This window comes from Bos taurus, chromosome 23 (assembly GCF_002263795.3).
Source record: "Bos taurus isolate L1 Dominette 01449 registration number 42190680 breed Hereford chromosome 23, ARS-UCD2.0, whole genome shotgun sequence".
NCBI classification, from domain to species: Eukaryota; Metazoa; Chordata; class Mammalia; order Artiodactyla; family Bovidae; genus Bos; species Bos taurus.
Window position 1 is genome coordinate 32,893,392 of NC_037350.1, and position 22,295 is coordinate 32,915,686.

General features: G+C 43.8%; 1 protein-coding gene across 7 annotated transcripts in view; it reads left to right on the forward strand.

Moving 5' to 3' along the window:
• The window catches only part of RIPOR2 (RHO family interacting cell polarization regulator 2), a 211,576-nt gene that overhangs the window by 106,632 nt on the left and 82,649 nt on the right, over positions 1-22,295 (forward strand). Inside the window, exon 1 of one of the 7 annotated variants that reach the window (XM_024983687.2) lies at positions 8,224-21,613. The exons of 5 other annotated variants lie outside the window; for them this stretch is intronic. The gene's annotated coding sequence lies outside the window, so the exon portion shown is untranslated. 7 annotated transcript variants of the gene reach the window in all.

Sequence of the window (22,295 nt, forward strand, 5' to 3'; positions counted from 1 at the left end):
AAAGAACATAAAATGTATGTGCCTTGGCTAAACAGTTAGTTTGGTTTGATTATGCCACATTTCAAAGTTATAAATATAATAATTGTAATTTGGCTATGTTAGTCCTTTTTCAAAAATACTCATATCTGGGGTTCTCAAATGAAACCCAAGTAAGGGATTGGAGAAGGAGCAGGAAGAGGCTACCGTAGTTTCCTGGGTTGAAAAAAGTTGATCACTCTTAGCTTTTGCAGTTTGCTAGACTGCTTGGATCAATTTCCATTCTTGGACTCCTGAAGAAATGCTTCAGTTGGAAGTCGTTTTCCCTACTTTATTTGTCACAGAGGCCGGAGCAGACACAGACCTCCCCACAATAATTCATGCCTGTGTGACCTATGCCTTGGATTACTACAAAACATTCCCTTCCCAGAGATGTCTAGGAAGCTTGCTTTGGCTGGTGCCAAAGAGATGGTGTCATTTCAGGGGCACAAACTAAAATAGCACATTGCACTAAAGCTATGCAGGCTGTCTTAGCCACCAGTCCACTCCTGGATTTATGGCCCCTAGTGACCTCTGGGTGACCTACTTAGATCAGGCCAAAGCCAAAAAGGGGCCCAGGAGCACAAATAAAGTATTTAAATGCTCATTTAATAATTTTATGAGCAGCCAGTAAAGTCTTTTCAGAAACGGTATGAGATAGCCTTGAGTAGATCTTCTATAGGATTTGAGTCAAAATACAAATATATGCATACCCACTGTTTGTGTGGGGGTAAAAAGTTAAAAAAAGAAAAAAGAAATGTGTAGTTGTTATGACCAAAACAGTTAAATAAATTGAGAGAATTGCCCTTGCTCCTTGATAAGAATTACTTCACTCCTGAAGTCAACATATTTTTTTATAGAGATGTGATATATCCAGTTACCTATGCCTCGCGTGTTTTCCTGTGCTTAGCAAATATCGGCTTATTCCACTTCTCTTTATTTTTAGATGGCTAAGTTTTGTCTATGAATTGTTTACCAAACAGTGGTGACATTGAATGAAAATGTTTGCAATTCAGTTGGTTTTAGAAGAGGTTTTAAAGACGGAAAAGGTATTAGTTGAATCAAGTTGAAATTATTTCAAGTACCTGAAGGACAGGGAAGAAGGAAAAATAATAGTGACTGGTCCTGGCAAGCAAAAATAGGAAGAAGAAAATGAAAATATCCCACTGCCGGGGCTGGTAGGGTATTGAACATGCATGTACTTCTTTGACACAATGTTCCAGGCTGAATTGGAGTTGGAGGCTGGTTTATGGGAAGCTGAAATGTGGATGTGCCTGACTGACTAGAAGGGGCATGATTCTATAGCATGTGTACGATCCATAGTGAAGGGATTTGACAAGTATCTTAAGTGTTCGATCCCTGTTGATAGACAAACCAGGTCATAAGCTGAAAAACCACTTCACTTTGTGCTGTGTAGACAAAGCCTATCTCATCACTTAGCAAGAATTTCCCTTCAAGAAAAACAGAACAATTTACTTGATTACTTTTAGATATTTTTAAGAGAAATATTTTGACATATAGACTGAGATAACGATCACAAAGTAGGTATAATGGCCAGTTTCACTCCAGAAGGCAAATTCATGATAATTTATACTATCATCATTCTTTCACATGTGGACTTTTCATAGCTTACACTTTTCATGCCTTATCCTGCTAAACAGAGGCTTCAAGCAGAAGATGTTTAAGATCAGTTATGGATACAAAGTAAAAGTTTTAGGTGTTAAACTGTGAAAGTAAGGAAAATGTGAACTTTGGGCAGGGTGACTTGTCTATTTTCCCAACTGTTGTTCATTTGCTAAGTTGTATCTGACCTTTTGCAACCCCACGAATTGCAGTACACCAGGCTTCCCTGTCCATCACTAACTCCCAGAGCTTGCTCAAACTCATGTCCATTGAGTCGCTGATGCCATCCAACTATCTCATCCTCTGTCACCCTCTTCTCCTCATGCCTTCAATCTTTCCCAGCATCACGGTCTTTTCCAATGGGTCGGCTCATCTCATCAGGTAGCCAAAATATTGGAGCTTCAGCATCGGTCCTTCCAATGAATATTCAGGATTGATTTCTTTTAGGATTGACTGGTTTGATCTCCTTATTGTCTAAGGGACTCTCAAGAGTCCTCTCCAGCACCACAGTTAAAAAGCATTAATTCTTTGGCACTCAGCCTTCTTTATGAACTCACATCTGTTCAGGATCACTAGAAAAACCATTTGTTGTTGTTTAGTCATTCAGTTGTGTCCAACTCTTTGTGACCCCATGGACTGCAGCACGCCAAGCTTCCCTGTCCTTTACCATCTCCCAGAGCTTGCTCAAACTCATGTCCATTGAGTCAGTGATGCCATTCAGCCATCTAACTTTGACTATATGGACCTTGTCAGCAAAGTAATATGCTCTATAGGTTTTCATAGCTATTCTTCCCAAGAGCGAGAGTCTTTTAAGTTTGTGGCTGCAGTCACCATTTGCAGTGATTTTGGAGCCCAAGAAAATAAAGCCTGTCACAGTTTCCATTATTTCCCCATCTATTTTCCATGAAGTGAATGGGACTGGATGCCATGATCTTAGTTTCTGAATGTTAAGTTTAAGCCAGCTTTTTGACTTTCCTCTTCCACTGTCATCAAGAGGCTTTTTATTTCCTCTTCACTTTCTGCCATAAGGGTGGTGTCATCTGACTATCTGAGGTTGTTGATATTTCTCCCAGCAATCTTGATTCCAGTTTGTGATTCATCCAGCCCTGAATTTCACATGATGTACTCTGCATATAAGTTAAATAAACAGGGTGACAATATACAGCCTTGACATAATCCTTTCCCAATTTTGAACCAGTTCCAGCTGAGGGAGAGAGAAAACACCGGGTCAAGCTTTGTAAAGATTGTCATTAATAGATAACCTGGTAAACAGAGAAAAGATCTTCTGCTGTATTAGGAGGCTTAACCCTGTGAAATAATTATTTCTAAATAAAAGAAAGAGAAGAAAGAACAAGTTGCTGCTTTCTGGAAAGTGATGAAGTTGCAGTGCCTTCTTTTCACTGAAGATCTTTCCTTCTTAGTCTTTGGATCATTGGTTAAAAGTTTAAATATTTGTACTATACAACTCAAACAGCAACGGGAGAACACCAGCTGGTCTCTTCTGACTCTTGACGTCATTCTAAACTGTCCATTCAGTGTAAGAAATACTGAGCTGAGAAATAGGAAGAAAATAATTTGACTTTCAGATCACAGATTGAGTCAGCTGGCTGAGCAGTTGAAGATAACTTTTTTTCTCTCTAAATTAGCATTCGGGAAACTCTGAGAGGGAGTAAATATGAAAGCATGTTCTATGGTGGGATTTTCTTTGCTATTTATAACAGCCCAATGAACTGATAGAATGGCGTTTGAAGAAAAGTGTGTCAAAGAATCAAATACGCAGATACAATTTGTAGAAGGCACCTTTCACCACTTTGAGATAAATTATATGGACTGAAATAGGAAAAACAACTTCTTTCCCTTCAACTTCTGGTTTACATGCCAAAGGTTATCAAGAAGAGACATTTACCAGCACCCTATTAATCTCCATTAGCATCTCTAAAGACTAAAAAATAAATGATAATTTAGAGTCTTAATATAAAGCAGGATAAAAAGCTTTTTCAGAAAACACTGCGATTTTGAATAATCTGCACTCTACAATCTGAGTAAAAACCCATATGCTTACTCTGCACAGTTTCCACAGAAGGACAGACCCTTTTTCTGGCCACAGGGCTATACTGAGTACTTCACACACAAAGATTCTAGAGCCACCCATGTTTGTAAATCTTTGATTTTTTTTTTTTTTAACCATTCAGATTTCCAAACTGAGAGAAGGTAGCAGGGCTGAAAGAACCAAATATCTGTACTCAAAAGACCTAAGTCAACTTAATAGCAGTTTGACTTTAGGCAAGTTACCTAACCCCTCAGAGGTTTCACTTCCCTTCTTCCACTTGGAGATGATGATAATTATAGTGATGATGATGATGGGAGATGGTGGTCACCTTCCCCCCAAATCGCTTAATATTAATGGAGATAATGTCTGAGATCATGGGAAACCAGTAAGGGCTTACTGGTTAGCTACATTACTAACTTAATGTCAGTTGGTTTTTCATTGTGATTTTCTCAGCTGTCCCAGTCTCCCAAGTCTATACAATCTCCCTCTTCTACTCTTGGCCTGTGATCAACAAAGACCCTAGCTGACGAGAGCAGAGCTATGGAGACTGCTCATGTCAGTCTCCATAGAAAGGTGTGTCTGGCTCATGAATTAACAAGCCTGACTGCTTGCTATCTCACCTCCACCATGTGACCAAGGCAGGGCTTAGAATAACCCCATCACACAGAATAAATACATGATTTCCTACCTTTTTTTCTTTTTTTGTTTTTTGGTGGGGGGGACTAACCAATCTGGTCTCCCTTTAAAAATTCTTAGAGTTTTAAAATAAGCTATGGCAGTTTTCTTGTGGAGAGTCCCCTTTGCCTCAGTCAGGAATGCAGGAGGTAAAGAATCATATCTTCAACATTATCTTTACGATACACAGGCCCTTTCTCCAGGGTAAATATTTACCTGCAGTAAACATACCCCAGTTACTGCCTCCCCATCACCACTTTACAGAGTACTTTTAAAAAAGTAACTTGATAAAGGCTGGGCTTTCTATATTGAAACTTGCATTATGTATATGTTAAGAGCATTTTAGGATGGTAATTAAGATTCTAAACAAAGCCTCTACAACATTTCCTCTAGTGGTGTTTTGCTTTGTTTTTACTTCCATTGCTGTTTAAAGATATTTTTCAATGGTAAAACCTCCTGGAGAAAAGCATAGTCATCTGTTTGCGTATAAATTAAGCGCATGCTCAGTCGTGTCCAATTCTTTGTGACCCCATGGACGGTATGCAGCCCACTAGGCTCCTTCTATGAATAGGATTTTCCAGGCAAGAATACTGGAGTGGCTTTCCATTTCCCCTCCAGGGGAACTTCCTAACCCAGGAATTGAACTCATGTCTCCTGTGTCTCCTGCACTGGCAGGTGAATTCTTTATCACTGAGCCACCTGGGAAGCCCATGTGTTTACAGGAAGACAAACATTAGTTCAGTAGTTTAATATTAATAATTATACTTCATGGAATAGAAAGCACATCAATAGGATCTACCCACTGTGAATTAATCACCAAATCTTTATTGAGTACCACTCAAAAAGAGTAGGACAAAGGGACAGGACTGGTCAGGCTGGAAATGGCCCCAGCTATAGGAGGGCAGACTGAAAAGTGGTCAACCCAGATCCTCCCCACTCCTGGAAAGACAACCACTGGTGGCTCAGAAGCATTGGCCTCTGTTAGAGAAAAGGCAACATATCTTGTCGTTTATGTTATGAACTACAGTGCAGAAGACGGGAAGAGCCCTGCATGTCTTCCTAACATTAATGATACACCCAAAAGGTGGACGTTTATGCCTTTATAAGCTACTGGGAAACATTGAAAATTGTGCATAGCAAGTCAGTAGCTCATTACCCACCCATTGACCTGAGCAGGAGTTGGCAAACCATGGCCTGCAGGCCAGACACAGCCCACTGCCTGTTTCTGCCCAGCCTGCAAGATGGCAATGGTTTTTACAGACGAGCATTTGCAATCAGTTTGATGATCAGGAGCATTGACCTTTAACTCCAGTTAAGCAAGATATTATCACAAAGAAAAAGAATTCCATTCTTCTCCTTAGTAGATTGTGTGTGTTAGTCACTCAGTCATGTCTAACTCCTTGCAACCCTATGGACTAAAGCCCCCAGGTTCCTCTGTCCATGGAATTTTCCAGACAAAAATATTGGAGTGGATTGCCATTCCCTTCTCCAGGGGATCATCCTGACCCAGGGATTGAACCTGGGTCTCCTGCATTGCAGGCAGATTCTTTACCATCTGAGCCACCAGGGAAGTCCCTTAGTGGACTGGTATTATCATAAAAAAGTGCTCAATTATTATATTTTGAATTTTGCCCATATAAAATGTGAGATTTGGTTTCCTCTCTTGTTATATGTATGTAAACAATTTTCTCATTTTTTACATCTTGGATCCCAAAGCCTAAAATATTTACTTTCTGACTCTTTACAGAAAAAGCCTGCTGACCTCTGGTTTAGGTCATCAGGTTCCATCATTTTGCCGCTTAAGGTCATTGAGAGTTTCTTAACCATTTCGCTCACCAGCTCTTCCCCTTTTCATGTCTGCTGAGAGAGTCCTATCATTTTTAAATCCCTTTTAAGATGAGATTTGTTCCCTCTTAAATAGCCTTTGTACGAGAACACATGTCCCTCAAATTACATTGCTTTGTAACATCGGCTGGTAGGATGATGAAAAATTGATAGTTTAAGACAAAACCAAAGACAGAACATGGGGGTGGGAGAGGGTAGAGACAGTAGCATCCATCAAGTAAGGAGAGAGTCAGAGGAGGACTAAGGCCCTATTCTCCGTTAGGTGAAGGAAGGTGACAGTCAGGAGGTGTCCAGGGCCCCTCCCACTTACACCGCTGCATCACTTCAAGGCATTGTCCTCTTCATCTGACTCTTTGGGTTCTTTGTCCCTGAGATCTGAAATCCTTGGACCTCCTTGTAAGAGATGATTGATGCATGAGCGTGACTCAGTGCCATCTTCTTGGCTTTTCCACACACGTCACCCCAAGTCTCCCAGTTCATCAAGGAGTGATAGTGCCAGACGCTGGGGCATCATTCAAATAAACCACAAATTGGAAATACAACCCCCTTTACATTAGGAGACTACATGGGATTAGCAGAACTTTGGTCATCCTCAAAACAGTGCTGGCTCTTGCCCGCTGCCCTCTTCTGTAAGACAGACCTGCCGGTGTCCACACAGCCTGCATGTTAATTTGAGGACAAGGAAGCCTTTTCAAAACAGGCATGAAGGAGAGAGTGAAAAACACCACCCCACACACCCTTGCACGTTTGGTAGGGCCACTTGGCTCCTAGTTGCTAAGCATTGAGAGGAGCTGGAATGTTCAGCACTATTAGACATCTCTGAGCAGTTCTAACCTGCTGGAGGGGAAAAATATATTACTGTTAAAAAGAGTTTGGGAGCCATTATGCACTGTCAGTGAGACTGTAAAATGGTGCAGCCACTTTGGAAAGCAGGTATAATTCCTCAAAAAATTACAAGTAGAGTTAATATATGATAGCAATTCCACCTCTGGCCTTGTACCCAAAAGAACTGAAAGCAAGGTCTTGAGGAGATAGTGGTACATCCATGTTCATAGCCCCGTTATCCACAATAGTCGAAAGGCAGAACAACACAAATGTCCATCAGCAGATAAATGGGTCAACAAAATACGGTATGTACACACAATGGAATATTATTCAGCCTTAAAAAGGAAGGGAATTCTGGCATGCTCTAACCTGGATAAACCTTGGGGACATTAAGCTTGGTGAAATAAGCTGGTCACAGAAAGACAAATCACTATATAATCATGAATATGAGGTGTCTAGAGTTATCAAATTTATAGACAAAAAATGGCATGGTGATTGGCAGGGGGTGGAAAATAATAAATAAAAATAAAATAGAGGTGGCAGAGGAGGAAGTGGGAAGTTGTTGTTTAATGAGTATAGCTTCAGCTTTATAAAATGAAAAGAGTCCTGGAGATTGGTTACACAGCAATGTGAATGAACTTAACACTACTAAACTGTACACTTAAAAATGATTAAGATGGTAAATCTTACATTGCATGCATTATATTTACGTATATATATATTTCCACATTAAAAAAAAATTAGGAATAGCTATACCAAGAAACAGGAAAGAACAGGCAGTTCCTGAAAGTCTGCAAAACAGTTGCTTTTTCTTGAGCTATGTAAACTTAACAGCAGGGAACTGAATTCTCATGTGAGATAGAAATGGTTCCAGGGAGCTGATTCTGGGCATATCTGACACAATCTTAAAAGGACTGTTTTCTCCATAACAGGATGTTTAAGAGTTAGATCTGGGAATTTTTCCTACCAATGTCTGCCTAGTTGGAAATCAGTTTTAGAATCTCTGAATAAATATTTTGAGGTTAGCGCTTACTGAAGCTCGTCTAAAAAAGAGTAGCATAATTAGCAGAGGCACCCCGTCAGGAGCTTATGAACTATATAGGGATAGAAAATGGATTATTTTTTCATTCATTAAAGACTATCTGTTGATAGTCTACCATGGGCCAGATTCAGGTCTACTCAGCTCTTGGGATCAGCAGTGACTATGACAAAGCCCCAGCCCTGGTGGAGTTCTGCTGGTGGTAGAGGGAGCCAGACAGGAAACAAACAAGTGAAAACATGATGTGTCAGATGGAGAGAAGTGCTACGGAGTAAAAGTCAGCGCAGGATGAGAAGAATAGAGCGTGGTGGTCAGAGAAGGCTGTGCTGGCAAATGCCCAGAGGCTTGAAGGGACTGCAAGGCTGACCTGGATATCAGAAGGGGAAGGTTCCAGCAAGAATCAGAAGGCCAGCGTGGCTGCAGCATAACATGAGCAAGACTGAGAGCAGTAGAAGATTTGATCCAAGAGGTTCCTGGGGGCTGTGTTAGGGGGATGGATCCAGCTCTTGTACAGTCTTACAGGCCATTGTAAGCATTTGGGTTTTAGCTCTATGGGAGATGGGGAACCACTGGTGAAGGTTGGGCAGAGTGACATAATCTGGTTTGCCTCTCAAAAGCATTATCTGACCACTGTCTGGAAAATTAAAATGGCATAAAGGGCAAAAGCAGGGGAGCCAGTTAGGAGAAGATGGCAACGGTCCAGAAGAGAATTGGTGGGGCTTACCAGGCCTGATAGTGATTGAATTCTGGAGGTGGGGGGAAAAGGCACTAAGGATGACTCCAAGACTCTGATCCAGGCTTCTGGAAGGATGGGCTGCTCTTTATTGAGGTGAGGAAGGCTGCTGGAGAAGTAGGCTTGGGGTGGAGGCAGTATTGCCCTGATGGGGAAGTAGGAATCCACTTGGAGATAGTTGAGCTATAAACAGGGGGATGACTTCTTGAAGTCCCTCTCCAAGTACCCGGCATAGTGGGCACTAGGAAATATCTGTTGAAATGTTGATGATAAAGCAGCATATACATAATTGAGAATTATTCATAGATTTATCTCCAGTTTATGGAGATTGGGCTGTATCACCTGCATGGGCTGTTCCATAAAACTAGGAGCTGGAGAATGCAATACAAACTGTGCACAAACACTTAAGGGAAATTAAAGGAAAGATGGAGACGGGGAGGGTGGGTCATCTGGACAGGCTTCTTGCGGGTGAATATTTGGAGGAGAGGGCTTCATATCTTTGGGAGCACTGTTATGAGATATAGAATGACGATGGAAATGCATCTGTGAACTCCCCTTCTTCACGTGGCCTGCCTGCATTTGGTGCTAGGTTCACCATGTTAAGATGCGTGCATTTCTTACCCTTTTGCTCCAAGGCTGTACATCCATAGCATCTCAGCTGAAAGAGACCTCTTTAGAGGTTTTTGTACGTGTTCTCCTAATAGGAGATAGGCTAGGGTCAATCCCATTGCTAACTTCCCTGCCTTTCTCCCCTTTCCCCAAGGAGATTATCAGTCTCTGTCAGTCACATATCCATTTAACAGTCAAGAGCCAGCAATCAGCACATTCGCTTGTATTTTAACTCAAGCCCCACGAGCTGTGTCTTCAATCACTTCTCTTTATTCTAATCCTAGAGGAAAATTGTTCTTCCTCCTGTAAGATAGTCTTTTGTATCCTTGAAAACCGTTAAAAGAACATATTCATATGCCAGTAATTCCCCAGACCCTGCAATAGCCAGTCAAATGTTTGTATTCCACCACCAGGCACTTGAGTTGACTAGTATATCTATGCCGACAAGAGGCCAAGTGTATTCTAAGTGCTGAAGAGACCCGAATGTCTGCAAATTAGGATCTGAAACGCAGGGACGCACGCCCCACAGCTGTTGAACTTGAATTACTCTTTGAATGCGGCACCCAGGGCTGAGAGGCACTTCTCAGAGAGGCCTGTGTGCTTTCCTTCTTCTAAACCCTGCCGGTGCCCAGAGCTTACACCCTCATTCGGACTTTACAGCCGTCTTGGGTACAGGGAGCAGACGAGAACAGGTGTTCAGATTTATATTCTTCAAGCAGCCCCTTGAGGCTCATTGAGGACAGGTCAGTGAAGGAAGAGGCTGAAATGAAGCCTTGCACCCCCCCCAGTTCTCGTGCCTGCCAGCAGACAGCTGTTCCAGCCCTGCTGCCGCTCATGAAAGCATAACTGAGATTCAATGAAAAATAATTTAATAGAGGGTTGCTTGGAGCAGCCCCTTACTTTGGAGATTGGCTGAAACCAAGGCACTTGGATGTGTTGCCATCGCTGTGAAATTTTCACCTCCAGCAGCCTGAGCAAGAATGACCTATTTTGAACGTGACAGCCCATGACACTTCGGCGGCGTGAATAATTTAATAGGTGCGAGAGCTCTGCCAACGCTGTGATATTACAGCAGCCCTGCCTGCCTGGCTAATTATGGAGGGTGACGGCGCCCCATCCCGTTGTCACAGCTTCTCTCTGAAGCTGCCAGGGACGTGAATTGTGTGTGAGCAGAGAAGGAAAGAGGGGAAGTGGGGCCAAGCCTGGTCCCTGCTACCAAAGAAGGCTTTGTGGGTCGAACAAGCCCTGCCGCAAGAGTCAGATTTCCGCTTTCCCATCTGCAAAGCGAAACTGTGCGGGGCCCACGGGGTTGGAGCTTGTATCCAGTATCCCCGATCGATCGCGGAGGTGGAGGCTGGGAAAGGGTGATTTAGGAAGGAAAAGAGGCACTGGATGCCCTAGCTAGCAGGGAGAGCTAATGGTTTCCAGGCCTCAGAGAGGAGATACCAGCCTTTTAAACATGCAGCTGGACTCCCAGCTCCAGGAGCAGGAATATGAGCTGAGTGGCTGCAGAGAAGAGTGAACAGCTAGGAGGAATCTCATTTGTGGCTTCAGAACCTTTCCCTTGTGTTCTAAGCCACCTTGATCCTCCCTTCAACTCATCCGGCTTTGCTTAAATGATAGCGACAGCCAGTTAACCTCAGAGACCTGTTTCGGATGTGAATTGGACTCCAGAATAATGTCCATGAAGATGGTGAAGATTAACAAGCAGCGAAAAAGTTTTAAGTAAAATGGTTTCTAGGTCTGTAATTCCTCCTAAAATCACCTCCTGAAGTTAACGGTCTCGATTTCATGCATTACAGAGGGATCAGCCTTTAGAAAGATTTGTACATTGCTGGGGGACAATAAGGAGAAAAGAAATTGAACGGGATTATGTGTAACAACAGATCTTGCCTAAAATTGAAAGAGAAATGAAAAAAATTCAAGGAGCTACATAAAGAAAAAATATTTTTAAAAATATGAATGACTGGCTAAAAGCATATTTAAAACTTTTTTTCAATAGTCAATAGGCTGTTATTAATGTGAATTACTTAGGGGAGTATTAGGAAATGGATGGCTGGCTCATATGAGAATAATTCCAAGAAAGTTTATTTACAAAGAGATGACTTATGGAGGTCTGAATCAGTAGAGTGTCGGGGAAGCAGTGGGCAGAATGAAGGCAACACGACCTGGCTCCAAAGGATGGGAGAGGAAGAGGTTTCTAGAACCTGCAAAGAGAGAGAACTATATAGAAAGGCTGCCTGGGGTTGGGGGGGAGCAGTCATCTTTTGTGAAAGGGTACAGCCAGCCCAATGTGACCTCAGAGGGAGGAGCCTCAGAATTAACATCCTCACCTCACTCCTTTCCCCTCTTCTAATCTCTTTTGAGGCTCCCCATTGGCCAAACCCTACTGGGCATCACTGGACATTGATTGGTCCCTCCGTGGGGAGCGCCAGGGCAGACAGCAGCAGGGGTGATAAAGGTGGAGAAAGAACAGGAAAGGGCTGCATGGGACAATCTGCAAGCCACAGGGGCCCGGGGACACAATATAAGTACATCACCTTGGAGAACCGTACAGACAGATGTCCTCCTTTATGTTTCCCCTGATAATGGGAGAAAAAGGAAAAAGATTCATTATGAAGTGAAAGTCAATTTAGAACCTTAAGGAAAGCCTACACGTCAAGCTCCTAGCGCTGTGTGTATATGTGCATGGCGATAGTCTCCAGTCACTTCTGCATTCGTTCTGCATTATTTTATCCTTTTAATGTATTTGTGCAACAGTATTTGTTCAATTGATACTATTTACCTTCAGCCTTACTGGGTTCAGAGCTATAGGAATTTGTAAAGTTAACATTCTACCAAAATGTCTGTCAGTCTAGAGCAGAGGTTCTCAAAATATAGTCTGAGGAGCCCTCAGGTTTCCCAAGACTCTTTCAGGGTGTTCCCCAAGGCCCTTAACAATTTTTAAAAATACAAGAGGATTTAGGTTATGTTATATAAATAAATATGAGTTTTTTAAGTATTGAAGTGTAGTTGATATACAATGTTATATGCTACAGGTGTACAATATAATGATTCATAATTTGTAAATGTTATGTTTCATTTATAGTTATCAAAAATACTTGCTATATTCCCTGTATTGTATCCTTGTAGCATATTGTATACCTAACAGTTTATACCTTTTAACCATGTTTCCCTCTCCTCTTACCCTCCCCACTGGTAACCCCTAGTTTGTTCTCTGTATCTGTGAGTCTGCTTCTTTTCCATTATATTCACTAGTTTGTTGTATATTTTAGACTCCACATGTAAGTGATATGCAGTATTTGTCTTTCTCTGTCTGATGTATTTCACTTAGCATAATGCCCTCCAAGTTCTATACATATAAACATATATATACATGTATACATAAACTATTAAATAGCTGGTCTAGATTACATTATTGTGTAATGGGGCTTGACATCAAAAAATTGGCAAGTGATTTTTATAAATTAATTATTGCAGAAAATGACCACTCCTTGTAATATAATAGTAATATACGAGAAATCCAATCTCAAGTTGTTGGACAGAAGGGGGTTGTTTGCTCCATGCAGGACATATTTTATTTCCTGTCAGCGTTGGACATTTTGCTGACTGTCTTTCACCCATGCAACTTCCAGGTCACTTGGTGCAGAAGCTGGAAGTGGGGGTGAAGGAGGGGTTTAAGACTGGATCATGTGCCTGAATGCATAGGCCTGATTTCAGACCCCCCAGGCATCCACTCCTGGGACACACTAAAATGCTGAGGGTGTTGGCCCAACTAGTTTCCCATTGTGCAAGCAGATATGTGTGACAATGGTAAGAAAACAACAGCATGAGATGCCTGCTCCCTTGAGGACCTTATCATCAGAAGCAGACACGGGCAAGGGAGAATGGGGTTCTGCTCTCAGCAGCTCAGAGAGTAGCGAGCAAGACTCAGCTGTCATTTATTAGGTTGAAACGTACTTCTATAGGTCCAGCTCTGATGTCAAAAAATACAGGCTTGTAAACATACTTTTTCCAGGGGATAAGGTGACAGAAGGCAGCAGGGACACTATGTGCTCTCGTTCCAAGCATAGTCGATAGTTACTGATGATTCTCTACGCTCTTTAATATAGAAGTTACAATGCTGTAAGTGGTAGTAAGCATAGTTCCTGACATCAAGGAGTTTATAAACTGATGAGGAGATTCGTACCAAATATTTAGGCTGGAAGGAAGGTGTGTGATAGGGTCTTATTCAGGGGACACACAAGGGACTTGCAGGAGGATACAGGCAGAATGTGGAGGGCCAAGGAAGGCATCGGGAAAGGAGGCAGTGTTTGAACCAGGCTTTCTGGCTAGGCAGGGTTTTTAGAGACAAACCTCAGAGGTAAAAGAAAACATGATGGGCAATTCTCAGCAGAAAGTTTACAGGCAGTGGAAATGGCCTGAGCAAAAAGGCAGAAGTAGAAAGTATCAAATGTTAGAGCCCAAGGAAGCTTGGTGATCAAGTGGTTCAAATCCTTTATTTGACAAGTGAGGCCCCTGAGATCACAAGGGTCCAGATTTGTCCCGAGTTTACAACCCGCGTGTTTCAACTCAAAGTCCAGCACTTTTTGTAAGGCTGTTTCCCGGACACCGTCATGATAGGAAGAGCCAAGGCTTAGACTGGGTGCTGCGGAGAGATGGGGATGCAGCTGAAAGGCTTTTGGAAACACACTGTAGTGCCACGAGGGCCGGGCGCCTGTTGGGACCTTACCCAGACCTGTGTGTCCCAAGGTAAGCTCTGAGACAACCATAGCAGAATCGTCAGCATGCTTGTTCATATGACTGAATTAAAAAATCAAAATCTGCATTTTAAACTCCATCTCAGAGTGATTCTTATGCACTCCATAAACTAGAAAAATAGAAATAAAGGAGGGGAGGAGGAAGGAGCGGGTGGGATGTATGGAGAGAGTAACATGAAAGCATATACATTTCCATATGTAAAATAGATAGCCAATGGGAATTTGCTGTGTGACTCAGGAACTCAAACCAGGGCTCTGTAACAACTTGGAGGGGTGGAGCGGGGAGGGAAGTGGGTGAGAGTTTCAAGAGGGAGGGGACATAGGTATACCTGTGGCTGATTCATGTTGATTCATTATCCTTCAATTAAAAATAAATACATTGAATTATAAAAAACAAATAAAAGGGAATAGAGAAAAATTGGTTATAGCAACAAGTGAAATATTAGTAGAGGTGAGCAAGGGGGGAGGGTAAAGAGTTATAGTAGGAGAGAGGAGTTCTAGCATCTTCCTCTTTCATGGCAGCATTCCCAGTCATGATTTGGCCTTGCAGTTGGGTGACCAAATGCCTATGGGGGAAGGTCATAAGAGTAGAGAAGGAATTTCAGAATCAGGATGTTAGATATGCTATCCACTTGGATATTAAACATCATAGTTCTGAAGAAAGATTCGATCTCAGCTCTATCTGGCTACCTCTCTCCAGGACTAGTTAACTAAACAGAGAGTAAAAGCCCGAATGCACCAGCATCGTAGGCAGAAGGAATACATAGAGAAATACAAATGGATAGAGGTGCCTAGGTAAAAGCAGATCTCTGGCACCTTGCGGTTAGAGCACTCACTTCACTTCATAATGGCAGTAGGTCTTCAGACATGTTCTGAATCCTGCATTAAATATCTGACGCTCTAAATCAGGAAACAATTGGCTGCACTTCAGATGCTCTTCTGCTTTCTTCTAATGAATTGTGCATTTACTAAGATTGATTGGTGGTGCAAAGAACAGAGCCTGGCATGACCAATTCCGTCCCCTAAACAAAATCTGGCCTTAAATATGCCCATGAGAGGAAAACAATGAAATTCAGTTTTCAGAAAAGACCCTTTTCAGTGCTGCTGAACACCCTGTTTTATGGCACCAAAAATAATCACAGTTCCCATAGCACCCATAATACTTCCTCTTTCATAACACCCACCTCAGTTATTTACAGCTGTCCTTACAACCAGGCTCCTCAAGATGGGTTCCATGACTTTCCTGTTTATCTCTGTGGTTCCTGCCCTTATCAGAGTGCCTGGCACCTGAGTTGAAATAATAGCTATCATTTTTCCCTCCTGCTGCTGCTGTTAAGTTGCTTCAGTAGTGTCTGACTGTGTGACTCTCTGGACTGTAGCCTACCAGGCTCTTCTGTCCATGGAGTTTTCCAGGCGAGCATACTGGAGTGGGTTGCCACTTCCTTCTCCAGGGGATCTTCCCGACCCAAGGATCAAACCCATGGCTCTTATGTCTCCTACATTGGCAAGCGGATTCTTTACCACTAGCACCACCTGGGAAGTCCTCATTTGTCCCTGCTGCTAAGTCATTTCAGTTGTATCTGACTCTTTGTGACCCCATGGACTACAACCCACCAAGCTCCTCTGTCCATGTGATTCTCCAGACAAGAATACTGGAGTGGGCTGCCATTTCCTTCTCCACCATTTGTCCCTTGGGCTGTTAAATTAAAATTGATGCATGGATAGGGACGGTGTTAAACTGTTGACTGCTTTGGAAAAGGTCATTTATTTCCATTGGTGTGAAAGCATGACAAAGTCTTACACTAGAGGAGATTTCTATAATACCCCCACCACCAGTGCCTAATGAACTCTGGGCTTCACTGTTTTCCTGGATGAGGTTTCCAGGGCTACACGAGTGTATCTCTGAATGCTTCAAGTGGTGAAGTTTTTGAGACAGAATTAGAGAGCCCTCACCAGAAATTAAATCAGCCAGAACTTTGATCTTGGGCTTCTAGTCTCCAGAAGAGTGCAAAAACACATTTCTGTTGTCTAAGTCCACCCAGTATATGGTATTTGTTATGATAGTCGTAGCAGACTAATACAGTGGGGAAACAGAAATCTACTTCTCTTCAGGGTGGGTGTTAGACCCTGCTCTTCCCCCTAGACTTTTCCTAGGTAGTCTATTATAATCTAATCTGGTTAGTGATAGACTACTAATGCTAGTGAAGCTAATCTGTAGTAGCTCTTATTTCTCCCAAGACTTTTCCTGCATAACTGTACTTCTTTCCAGGCTTCTTTCTCTAGAATGAGGTAAATGGAGAAACGTTTGGAACCACTAGACTCTACATAATTAACCATAATACAAAGTGGCGGTTGCCCAGCATCTCAGGAGATGTTAAGATCTAAGATGCTGTGAAAGTTCTGAAGTGAGAATGCAGGGAAAGAGGCAAGAGATCTGGGGGAAACAGATACAGACTAGAGGACTGAAACTGGATCTTAATGAATAGATGTGGCTGTTAGGAAATGGGGTGAAGGCTATGGGCACGGAGATAGGCTGGGGGTGGGGCTGACGAAGGAAATAAAAAGATCAAGGTAAGAGTCCAGGTGTGCTCCAGAAAGGCAGAGTTATTCATCTTTCATTCACTAATTAGTTGCTCAGCTCTTGCTCTGTGCTGGGGATACCACGATATATAAGGCAGAAACAGTCTCTGCCCTTATGATCTCACACTGCGTGCGCCACCTGGGGAGCCCTATGAGCTCACAGTTCAGTGAAAAAGAGACACGGACAACTAAAAAGGTAAAGAAAATCATTTCAATTCACAACTGGTGCTATAAAAGACACAGCGCATTAAAAAAGAAGAACTGAGGGGAAGAATATACTTAAAGATGTAGGTGGTCAGGGAAGACCTCTCTGAGAAGTGATTTGGAACATTTAGGGAACTGAAAGAAGGCCGACCTTAGTGACCTGAGGTTAGTAAAAGAGAGGCTGGAGACATAAGTAAGGCTGAAAAGGATCGGCTCACCAAGATCTTGTAAGCATTGTCATGGATTTTTGATTTTATTTTATAATAAGTGAGGAATGAAGGCAGAGTTTTGAGCAGGATAGCGACCACAACATAATTTTTATTTTTAAAGATTACTCTTTCTGTATGAGTTATCTATTGCTACCTAACAAATTGTCACAAATTCAGCTGTTTAAAACAGCACGTGCTTATTATTTCACAGTTTCTGTGAGTCAGGAGTTCAGGAAAAGCTTCAGGCTGCAATCAATGTGTTTTCTAGGGCTAGGGTCTCATCTGAAGGCTTGACTGAGGAGAGATCCACTTTTGAGCTAATATGAAGGCAAGATTCCATTTCTGTGAGCTACTGAACTGAGGACCTCGGTTCCTTGTCATATAAGAGTCTCCAACATGGCAGCTTGCTTTATCAAAGCCAGCAAGGGACAGATTCAACTAGCAAGATAGACATCAAAATCTTTTATCATCTAATCATGGAAGTGATATCTCAGCCCATTTGCCATATTCTATTGGTTAGAAGTAAGTCACTAGGTTCACACTCATGGGGAAGGGATCACATGAGCGTGTGAATACTAAGGGGTGGGAATCATTAAGGACCGTCTTAAAGTTGTCCCGCCACAGTAAAGAATGGATTCTAGGGAAGAGCAAAGTGGTGTCGAGGAGATCAGGTGATACAGGCTAGAAATGAAGGATCCCAGAGAAGGATGGTGGTAGTAGAGCTGGAGAGAGGTAACCAAGAATGAGAACTGTCAGAGATAGAGCAACAGGTTTTGTTGGTGAATTGAGTGTGGGAAGAAAGAAGAGGCATCAGTAATGATTTCCTGATTTCTGGCCCTCTAGCAGTGGGTTGGATATTGGTGCCATTTATTCTATTTTTAACTAAGATGGTTAAGAATAGAGGAAGATCAGTTTGGGTTTATGAGGAAGAGAATCAAGAATTGGCCAGCAAGAAATTAACAGGAATTTTAAATAGGTACTCGGATATTGGACCTTAGAGGAGAGTTCTGAGTTGGAAATGTAAATCTGGGAATCTTTTTTTTAATATTTATTTCTTTTGGCTGTGTCGGGTCTTTGTTGTGGCTCACTGGATCTTCGTCGAGACATGCAGGATCTTTCATCACACCACGTGGGCTCCGTCGTTGCAGCGTAGGAAAACTGGGTCTCTTTAGCACAAGAACATGACTTAAAGCCCTGAATGAATAGATGAGACCCCACTGCAGGGCCCTGAATACCCATCTGAGATGTTTATGTATATTTAGAACTCCATTTAGTCCTCTGTAAAGTGCCTCAACCTACCTTTAGAACCACTTTTTGCTTGCCCTAATTCTAATTATCTTTTAAAGGAGGATATCCAGGTTCCATCCTCTCCCTCCTGCTGGTTTTGCTTACTTTGGTGGGAGGAGGGAAGAGTGTATCTTCTGATTTAATCCTACCTGTCCTTGTGGTCTATTTTGCCATTGTCTTAAACAATGTCATTCAGTCCCCACACTTAATTGGGGTATCACCATTTAGGTTGTAAACTATTTGAGTGGGGCATGAGGAGAGCATTTGTTTTCCCCCCATCCTTTTCTCAGATCTCCACAAATACTTATTGTATGAATGAATGTTTCAATAGCAGTTTTATTTATGGCCACTGTAGTAGGCCAAGAAATGCTGTAGGGGTTGTGGAGCTGTTTGGACCTTTATGACTCTCAAATTTATTGAGGCTGGAAAGGACTGGGTTGGGGGGGGGGGGTCGTGGAATAGGTAAAAGAGAAAGGAGGTAGAATAAGGAAATATCTGCAAAACCTGGGCTCAGCTGTCAAGTATCAACAAGGATACAACAGGGATGAACCCAGGTCCAGGCTGAAGGGAAGAAGGATATATGACAGACAGGATGGTAGGGCCACCATCATCCAAGTTTGCAAGTGTCAAAATCCAGCTTTTGCACAAGTATCTAAAGTTTACTCAATTGTGTCACCTTGGACAAGTCACATTAACTCCCTTGAATCTTGGTTTTCCCATTATGAAATGGGAGCATTAATACCTACTACAGACTTATCAGTCAATTCAGTTGCTCAGTCATGTCCGACTCTTTGCAACCCCATGGACTGCAGCACACCAGGCCTCCCTGTCCATCACAAACTCCTGGAGCTTGCTCAAACTCATGTCCATTGGGTCGGTGATGCTACCCAACCATCTCATCCTCTGTTGTCCCTTTCTCCTCCCACCTTCAATCTTCCCAGCATCAGGGTCTTTTCCAAGAAGTTAGTTCTTCGAATCAGGTGGCCAAAGTATTGGAGTTTCAGCTTCAGCATCAGTCCTTCCAATGAATATTCAGGACTTATTTTCTTGAGGATTGACTGGTTTGATCTCCTTGCAGTCCAAGGGATTCTCAAGAGTCTTCTCCAACACCACAGTTCAACAGCATCAGTTCTTCAGTGCTCAGCTGTCTTTATGGTCCAACTCTCACATCCATACATGACTACTGGAAAAACCATAGCTTTGACTCAATGGACCTTTGTCAGCAAAGTAATGTCTCTGCTTTTTAATATGAAAACTTATAGTTAGGAAAAATGATACAGTGCTTGTAAAGTATCTGCTTCAGTGAAAGTCGCTCAATCATGTCTGACTCTTTGTGACCCCATGGACTATACAGTCCATGGAATTCTCCAGGTCAGAATACTAGAGTGAGTAGCTGTTCCCTTCTCCAGGGGATCTTCCTAACCCAGGAACTGAACCCAGTCCTACATTGCAAATGGATTTTTTACCAGCTGAGCCACCAGGGAAGCGCATCCGCTCCAGAGTCTAGAGTATAAGAAGAAAACCAATGAATAGTAGCGTTCAGCATCCTAAGGATTATGTCAAGTCAAGCTAACTCACTAGGAACACATATTGACCAGAATACCAATTATTGAACACATACGAGGAATAACTTGCCAGGAAGACTGGAATGTTAGTATCATGTGGTCAACACATTTTCTCTTCTGAAGGAAAGTCTCTTTGGGAAAAATGAGTGCTGTTAGGAACTAGTCAGTTGGAAGAAGTACAGAGGGAGGTGGGTGTGTGGAAAAATCCAGCTGTCATGAAGCATGCAGCCTGTCAAGGCACTCACTGCTCAGGCTGCCCTCCATGGTCTAAGGCAGTGACCTGGTGACCAGGGCTTGCTCTTGGGTGCCCTTTCTAGGCATCAAGCACACTCTGCTCCTCCTGTTAAATCCTTAAGTCAGCTATGATGTAGCTGATTAGGGTATGGTTTGAGTGTCTCAGAACCCAGGTGTGAGGATGCAGTCTCCTTATCACCACTGGGTAAGGACACAGTGTCCTCAAATGTTCTCTTTTCGTCCGTATCTAAACTCACTGAGTCTCATCCAAGTTGGGAACAGGGATACACCATTCTATTTAACATACTCTAGGTACACAGTTCATTCAGGATGATGACTTTACAGATAAGGAAACTGAGACCTAATAAGGGATTCCCTATTTAAGAAAAGAGGCAAGACCTTGTCTCTGGGTCTTTGTACACTCCCAGGATTGGACAGTTTCCACTCCAAAGACTCTTTCCATGGAATGTCTTTGCCTGCCAGCTCCACACTTTCCTAAAGAAAACATATTATGTATAGTTCTCATCTGCCAAAACAAAACAAGACAATTCTGTTTCTCCCCATTGTTATAAGATTTCGCTGCTCAAACAAGCTCTAGCCGAGAGCCCACACAAAGCAAACGTCAAGGGGGCTTTCCAACACGACTCTTGCCAGGGGCAACCAACTTCACACTCACAGACACACACACACACACACACACACACACATACACACGCACGCACACGTCACCGATGTCGCCCCAGCGCATTATTTCGATGCACAGCCTCTCTTCGAAATTCCAAAAGGTTAGCTGAAAGAGCCTTTGCTGGCCTCGGCTGTTCTCCCGTCTCCCTCCAATGCCCTCGGTCCCCTGCGCGAATTCCAGGGATAACTCCAAAGCGGTGACACCAGCCCGTGTCAAGGACCACGGCGTGGCGGCGATCAGCTGGCCGCCGACAGCAAAGAGCAGCCTTTGGAGCTGGGCTGGAGTAACTGTCAAGCAGCTGGCTCCCCCGCCCCTCCCCGCCCCGGCGACGCCGCGGGCCCCGAGCCCGCCCCGCCCCCGCTCTCCCCGCCCCCCGCCCCCCGCGCGGCCGCCGCCGCACTCGCTCCGCGCTCAGCCGGCCCCGCAACTTCAGCCAGCGCCGCCGCTGGCTGCTACGAGCTGAGGCAGGAGGTCGGCCGCCGGGGCCGTGGCCTGGACGCTCGGGGTCCGAGCGCGTCCCGCGACCCTTTGTCCCTTTCCCCGAGTGAGCGCGCTCAGGCTGTCTGCAGAGCCGAGGTGCGGGCGGCCCCGGGCATTGCATTGGCACGGAGGCTGTTATTCTAAGCCAGAGACCTCAAGTGTCCCCTTGTCATGACAAGGAGCCTTCGTCTTTAGGTATGTGCACCTTTTTATTTGTTCTTTTTTGCTTCTGATCTTGCTGACAGTCCGGGTGAGGTCTGTGTGGCGAGGGTGTCGTCGGCTTGAATAAGTGTCGCCTGTTAAGGAGCCCTTGGGACCGGGGCGTCCTTGGTTTCCTCCGCCTGGGAGCGTTCGGGTCTTTCATGCCCACAGGATAGAGACGCTAAGTTGCTGGGCAGTAAAGGGACACAAGCACTTTTGCAGGCAGAACGGAGGGATGCCCAGGAACGTGGCAGGACCGGCCCAGAAGGTGCTGAGGGGCCCGCGGCATTGCCCGGGGACTGAAGCGTTGTTTCTGGGGCGAGGACGCGCGTGGCTGGACATTAGGTGTCCGGGGAGGGGGCTTGGTGCGAGCGCTTGGGGATGCAGGTCCTAAGATACTGGTTGCCGCCGAGCGACTTCCGGCACTGTCAGTGCCCACGGGGAGTCCAGCTCGCATCTGGGATTACAGCCTCTGGGATGCTAACTTGCCCCCAGGCTGCCCGTATTCAGCTTGGCTACGAACCAGCGTCATCCCTCCAAGTCTGGATTCCAAACTGGCAGTGTGGGGTCGGGGAATGAGAACTGGGCGGGGAGCAAGAAGGAGAAATGTGTGGCACTGATGCTGATGAGAGTCTAGAAGGGATAAGGAGTGTCGACGCACCTGATGAGGAGCACC